Source organism: Nycticebus coucang, chromosome X (assembly GCF_027406575.1).
Source record: "Nycticebus coucang isolate mNycCou1 chromosome X, mNycCou1.pri, whole genome shotgun sequence".
NCBI lineage: Eukaryota > Metazoa > Chordata > Mammalia > Primates > Lorisidae > Nycticebus > Nycticebus coucang.
The window spans coordinates 56,706,136-56,713,093 of NC_069804.1; the positions used below are offsets into that span (position 1 = coordinate 56,706,136).

The 6,958-nt window shown below is 38.6% G+C and overlaps 1 non-coding gene across 1 annotated transcript; it reads right to left on the reverse strand.

The window, feature by feature from the left end:
- Nucleotides 1-2,441: 2,441 nt before the first annotated feature.
- Nucleotides 2,442-2,548, reverse strand: LOC128578648 (U6 spliceosomal RNA). The gene has a single exon (XR_008377787.1). It is a non-coding gene; the product is annotated as a U6 spliceosomal RNA (small nuclear RNA).
- Nucleotides 2,549-6,958: the final 4,410 nt, after the last annotated feature.

A 6,958-nucleotide genomic window follows, 5' to 3' on the forward strand; every position in this document is an offset into this window, starting at 1 on the left:
AAGAAAAAAAAAAAGAAAGTACAATGTTGGTATTTTGATAGGAATGGCATTGAATAGGTAGATTGCTTTGGAAAGTACAGACATTTTAACAATGTTGATTTTTCCCATCATGAGCATGGTGTGTTCCTGCATTTGTTAAAATCCTCTGCTATTTCCTTTCTGAGGATTTCATACTTTTCTTTATAGAGGTCCTTCACCTCCTTCGTTAGGCATATTCCTAGGTATGTCATTTTCTTTGAAACTATGGTGAAGGGATTTGTGCCGTTAATTAGCTTCTCATCTTCACAGTTATTGGCGTATAAAAAGGCTACTGACTTGTGGACATCGATTTATATCCTGAAACATTACTGTATTTTTTGATGGCTTCTAGGAGTCTTGTGGTTGAGTCTTTGGGATTCTCTAAGTATAGGATCATGTTGTCAGCAAAGAGGGAGAGTTTGACCTCCTCTGCTCCCATTTGGATTCCCTTTATTTCCTTGTCTTACCTAATTGTATTGGCTAGAACTTCCAGCACTATGTTGAATAGTAAAGGTGACAGAGGACAACCTTGTCTGGTTCCAGTTTTAAGAGGTAAAGCTTTCAGTTTTACTCCATTTAGTAAAATATTAGGTGTGGGTTCATCATAGATAGCTTCAATCAGTTTTAGAAATGTGCCACCTATGCCTATACTCTTCAGTGTTCTAATTAGAAAAGGACGCTGGATTTTATCAAATGCTTTTTTCTGCATCTATTGAGAGGATCATATGATCTTTATTTTTGCCTCTGTTAATATGGTGGATAATATTTATGGACTTGCATATGTTAAACCAGCCTTGCTTCTCTAGGATGAAACTACTTGATCGTGGTGTATGAATTTTGATGATAAGCTGTAATCTATTGGCTTGGATTTTGTTGAGAATTTTTGCATCTGTATTCATGAGTGAGATTGGTCTGAAATTCTCCTTTTTGGTTGGGTAGTTTCCTGGTTTTGGTTTCAGGGTGATGTTTGTTTCATAGAATGTGTTGGGGAAGATTCCTTCTTCCTCAATTTTTGGAATAATTTCTGCAGTAGAGGAATAAGCTCTTCCTTGAAGGTTTGATAGAATTCTGGTGTGAAGCCTTCTGGACCAGGGCATTTTTGTGTTGGAAGATTTTTTATTGTTTTTTTTTTAATCTTGGTGCTTGAAATTGGTCTGTTCAGGAGCTCTATTTCTTCCTGGCTGAGTCTAGGGAGAGGATGTGATTCCAAATATTGATCCATTTTTTTTGCATGGTCAATTTTCTGGGCATAGAGTTTCCGGTAGTATTCAGAGATGATGTCTTGTATCTTTGTGGGATCAGTTGTTATTTCCCCTTTATCATTTCTGATTGAGGTTACTAGAGATTTTACTTTTCTATTTCTCTTTAGTGTGGCCAATGGTTTATCTGTTTTATTTATTTTTTAAAAAAACTATTCTTGTTTTATTGATTTTCTGAATGATTCTTTTGTTTTCAATTTCATTGATCTCTGATTTGAATTTGGATATTTTTTTTCTTCTGCTGAGTTTAGGGTTAGATTGTTCTTCTTTTTCCAAGTCCATAAAATGGCTTGTGAGTTTGTTGATGTGATCTTTTTCTGTTTTTCGAATGTTGGCTTCTAAAGTGATAAATTTTTCTCTCAAGACTGCTTTTGCAGTATCCCACAGGTTTTGGTTGCTTGTGTCTTCATTGTTGCTATTGTCAAGGAAGTTCCTGATTGCCTGTTTTATTACTTCCTGCACCCATCTGTTATTCAACAGAAGATTGTTTAATTTCCATGCCTTTGTGTGGGTCAAACGTTTTTGTTAGAGTTGAGTTCCACCTTTAGTGCCTTATGGTCTGAGAAGATACAAGGTAAAATTTCAATTCTTTTTATTCTGCTGATAATTGTTTTGTGTCCCAGGATATGATCAATTTTGGAGAATGTTCCATGGGGTGATGAGAAGAATGTATATTCTTTATCTTTGGGATGGAGTGTTCTATATGCGTCTATCAAGCACAGTTGTTCTAGGGTCTCATTTAAATCTCTTATATCTTTGTTTAATTTCTGTTTAGAGGATCTGTCCAGCTCTATAAGAGGAGTGTTAAAGTCCCCTGTTATTATGGTATTATCGGATATCATGTTGCTCAGACTGAGTAAGGTCTGTTTCAAGAATCTGGGAGCATTTAAATTGGGTGCATAAGTATTTAGAATTGAAACGTCTTCTTGTTGTATTTTTCCCTTGACCAATATAATGTGACCATCTTTGTCTTTTTTGACTTCAGTTTCTTTAAATGCACATGTATCTGAAAATAAGATTGCAACTCCTCTTTTCTTCTCAATTCCCTTGCCTGAAAAAATTGTCTTCCAACCCTTGACTCAGAGTTTTAATTTGTCTTTTGAAGCCAGGTGTGTTTCTTGCAGACAACAAATGGATGGCTTGTGGTTTTTTGTTTTTATTTTTTTAAATATGAAACGCTTCACAAATTTGCGTGTCATCCTTGCGCAGGGGCCATGCTTATCTTCTCTGTATCGTTCCAATTTTAGTATATGTGCTGCCGAAGTGAGCACATGGCTTGTGTTTTTTAATCCAGTCAGCCAATCTATGTCTCTTCAGTGGGGTATCAAGCCATTAACATTTATTGAGATAATTGATAAGTTTGGTAGAATTCTATTCATCTTATTTTGTGAGAGTTCATTGCTTAGTTTTATCTTTTGCATCAGTATGGAGGTTAGGTTCTGTCCTTTAATCTCTGAGTTCTTACTTTTTTCTGATCCATTGTGATGGTCAGTGTGTAGAGCAGGTTGAAGTATTTCCTGTAGAGCTGGTCTTGTTTTGGCGAATTTCCTCAATGTTTATATAACCGTAAATGATTTGATTTCTCTGTCAATTTTAAAGCTTAGCTCAGCAGGGTACAGAATTCTGGGCTGGAAGTTGTTCTGTTTAAGTAGATTAAATGTAGATGACCATTGTCTTCTTGCTTGGAAAGTTTCATTAGAGAAGACTGCATCACTCTGATGGATTTGCCCCCATAGGTCAACTGGCGCTTACTCCTGGCACCTTGCGGAATCTTTTCTTTTGTGTTGACTTTGGACATATTCATCACAATGTGTCTTGGAGAAGCTTGCTTAGTGTTGAGGCGACCTGGGGTCTGATATCCCTCTGAAAGCCTTGTGTCAGATTCTTTGGTGATATTTGGGAAATTTTCTTTCATAGTATTGTCTAGTATGGCTTCCATTCCCCTTGGGCTTTCTTCTTCCCCTTCTAGGATTCCTATAACTCGTATGTTGGAACACTTCATAAAGTCCCGTAATTCTGACAGTGAACATTCTGCTTTCTCTCTCTTCTTTTCTGCCTCTTTTACTATCTGAGTTATCTCAAAAACTTTGTCTTCTACCTCTGAAATTCTTTCTTCTGCGTGTTCTGACCTGTTGCTGATACTTTCCATTGCATCTTTAAGTTCCCTAATTGACTGCTTCAGTTCCTTCAGCTCTGCTATATCATTTCTATATTCTTCATATTGTTCATCTCTTATTTGATTCTGTTTTTGGATTTCCTTTTGGTTATTTTCCACTTTATTAGTAATTTCCTTCATTGTTTCCATCATTTCCTTCATTGTTTTCATCATGTGTATTCTAAATTCCCTCTTTGTCATTCTTAACATTTCTGTATAAGTGTAATCCTCTGTAGTAGCTACCTCCTGGTCCCATGGAGGGGTTTTTCTGGACTGTTTTTTTCATGTTGCCTGCAGTTTTCTGCTGATTCTTCCTCATGAGTGATTTCCTTTGTGTATTTCCTTGCTCTAATTTTCCTTTCACTTCCTCTTGCTCTTTAAGTTCCTGTTCCAAAAATAAAGCAGTATATATATCTTGTTGGATATTGTCTGGGTGGCAGGTGGTCCCCTGGGGTATGAAATGTTAATCACAATGCTGATACGACTGGAGGCCTTTGCTGATTTCTCAAATGCCACAAGGTAGACACTAAATCTCTCTTCAGCCCTCTTAAAAGGCACTTTGAACTTCTAAACTTGCTAAACAGAAGCTTTCCCAGGAAATTGCTTGCCGCTGGAATCACTGCTGAAGTGACTATCCACTTACCCAGTGTGCCAAAACCGGTCTCACTCTGCCCTTGAGTGTTAGGGCTCCAAGGCGGCTCAGTCCCCACCTTTAGGCTGCTCAGTCACTAGGTTATTAGCTCCCTACTGATCCTTGTTCTGCGACCCTGAGGGTGGACCTTGCTGGGGCAGTTCTCTTCCAATGGCTCCCTACCGCCCACAGCCAAACACTATTAGCTTCGTCTGTCTCAGCGGCTCAGTCTGGGTCCGTACAGAATGCCCAAAGTTATGCGCACTCCTGATCAAGCTCTCCCCAAGGCAGTTCAACTGAGTGCCAATTCCAAAAACACCAAAACAGTTCACAGGTAAGGACTTTCTGGTTTGCAGTCTCGCTGCTACTGTACTCACAGCTGTTGGCAGGATTAGGCCGATTGAACACACGTGACCACTTGCCAGTTTTCCACTGTTTTTGTCCTCCTCTTGGGCTCCAGAAGTCTCTCGCTGACTCCCTGTATCCTCAAAGGGATGAGTATATTTAGGCAGATCCCACCAGCCAGAGATGCCTGGAGTCTTATCTTCCCAGATTCACGGTGCCTAGATGCAAGGAAGCCTTTCCTCAGCCGCCATCTTGCTCTCTCTCCTGCTCAGCTTCTTATTGGAGGATCTATTTAACACTGTCAAAGGAGTGTTAAAATCTTCAACTATTATGGAGGTGGAGGAAATGAAGTTGCTCATGTCTGTTAGAGTTTCTCTTATAAATTGAAGTGCATTCTGATTGGGTGCATAAATATTAATAACTGAAATCTCATCATATTGATTATTACCCTTAACAAATATGAAGTGACCATTCTTATCGTTCCTTACGTTTGTTGGTTTATAGCCTATTGTATCTGCAAATAAAATTTCAATAGCTGCTTTTTTCTGATTTCCATTTGCCTGAAATATATTTTGACCATCCCTTCACCCTGAGTCTATATTTATCTTTTAAGGTAAGATGAGATTCTTGTATTCAGCAGATATCTGGCCTGAGTTTTTGTATCCAGTCAGCAAACCTGTGCCTCTTTAGAGTACAATTTAATCCATTCACATTAATTGAGAATATTGATAACCCTGGTGGAATTTTGGGTACCGATTTTTTCAAAAATCCAGTGGACATTTTTAATCCTTTTGCCACTGTGGAAGTTGGAGTTTGATCAAAAGTTTCTGAGTACTATGCAGCCTTAAAGAAAGATGGAGACTTTACCTCTTTCATGTTTACATGGATGGAGCTGGAACCTATTCTTCTTAGTAAAGTATCCCAAGAATGGAAGAAAAAGTACCCAATGTACACAGCCCTACTATGAAACTAATTTGGGACTCTCACATGAAAGCTATAACCCAGCTATAACTTAACAATAGGGGGAAGTGGGAAAGGGGAGGGTGGGTAGAGGGAGGGGGATCGGTGGGATCACACCTGTGGTGCATATTACAGGGGTATTTGCGAAACTTGGTAAATGTAGAATGTAAATGTTTTGGCACAGTAACTGAGATAACACCGGAAAGGCTATGTTAACCACTGTGATAAAAATGTGTCAAATGGTCTATGAAGCGAGTGTATGATGCCCCATGATCATATCAATGTATACAGTTATGATTTAATAAAAAAAAAAAAGTTTCTGAGTGAGTTTACTTTTGTGGTGAAGGATTTTGCCGGTCATTGTGGAGGATGGGTCTGAGAATATCCTGGAGAGCTGGTTTAGTTATGGCAAATTTCTTCAACATGTGAATGTCATTAAAGTGTTTAATTTCTCCATCATAAATGAAACTCAGTTTAACTGGATACAGGATCCAGGGTTGAAAGTTATTTTGTTTTAAGAGATTAAAAGTAGATTACCACCCTCTTCTAGATTGAAAGATTTCAGCAGAGAGATCTGCAGTCATTCTAATAGTCTCCCCTTGTAGGTAATGGTTTTCTTACATCTGGTAATGGTTTTCTTACTTCTGGCCAGTGGCTTTCAGAATTTTCTCCTTCATATTTAGTGAAGTTAATGATGATGTGCCTGGTGGATGTCTCATTTGGATTGAGTCATGCTGGGGTTGTGAAACTATCTGCTATCTGAATTTCAGAATCTCTTGGCATGTGGAAAGTTCTCTTTCATATTTTCATGAAGAAGAGTCTCTGTGCCTTGCGAAGCCACTTTGTCACCTTCAAGGATTCCTATGAGGTGAATATTAATTTTCTTCTAATTATCCCAGAGCTCTCTGAGAGAATGATCCATTTTTGCTCTCCATTTCTCTTCCTCTTTGAGAGTTTGGGAATGTTGAAAAGCTTTGTCTTCAGTGTCAGAAATACTTTCTTTTGTTTGGTCCATTGTGTTACTGAGGGATACTACTGTATTTTTCAGATCTTTGAGGTCTTCAAATTTTTGTCTCAATGTGTCAAAATCTTTGATGATTTTGTCTTTGAATTCGTTAAATTCTTGGGACAACATTTGAATTGGTCCTCGAATTTCTAATTCCAACTTTTCCTCCATTCTATTAATCTTGTTTGGAATACAAATTCTGAATTCGATTTCTGACATCTCGGCCATCTGTGTATGAATTGGATCTTCAATTGTGTCTGCCATATCTTTCCTGGGCGGGGGTATGTTGATATACTCTTGTTATTCATGTTACCGGAGTTCTTCCGCCGATTCTGCCCCATGATTATGTTACACCATTTGACTAGATGAGCAGATAAAGAGAAGATGGTTTGGGGGCTCCAGGAGTAGTGATTTACCAGCTCTTTGCCCAAAAGCTGGGACTGGTATCTGTATCTTTTCCTCTGGAGCTTTTCCAAGCACCTGTACAGTGCTATGGCCTGAGAAACTGGTGACCTGCTTGGTGTGCTGGGGCTAAGTGGCTCTGTCTGGTTTTTAGCTGGTCTCTGTCTGACCCTAGTGAATCA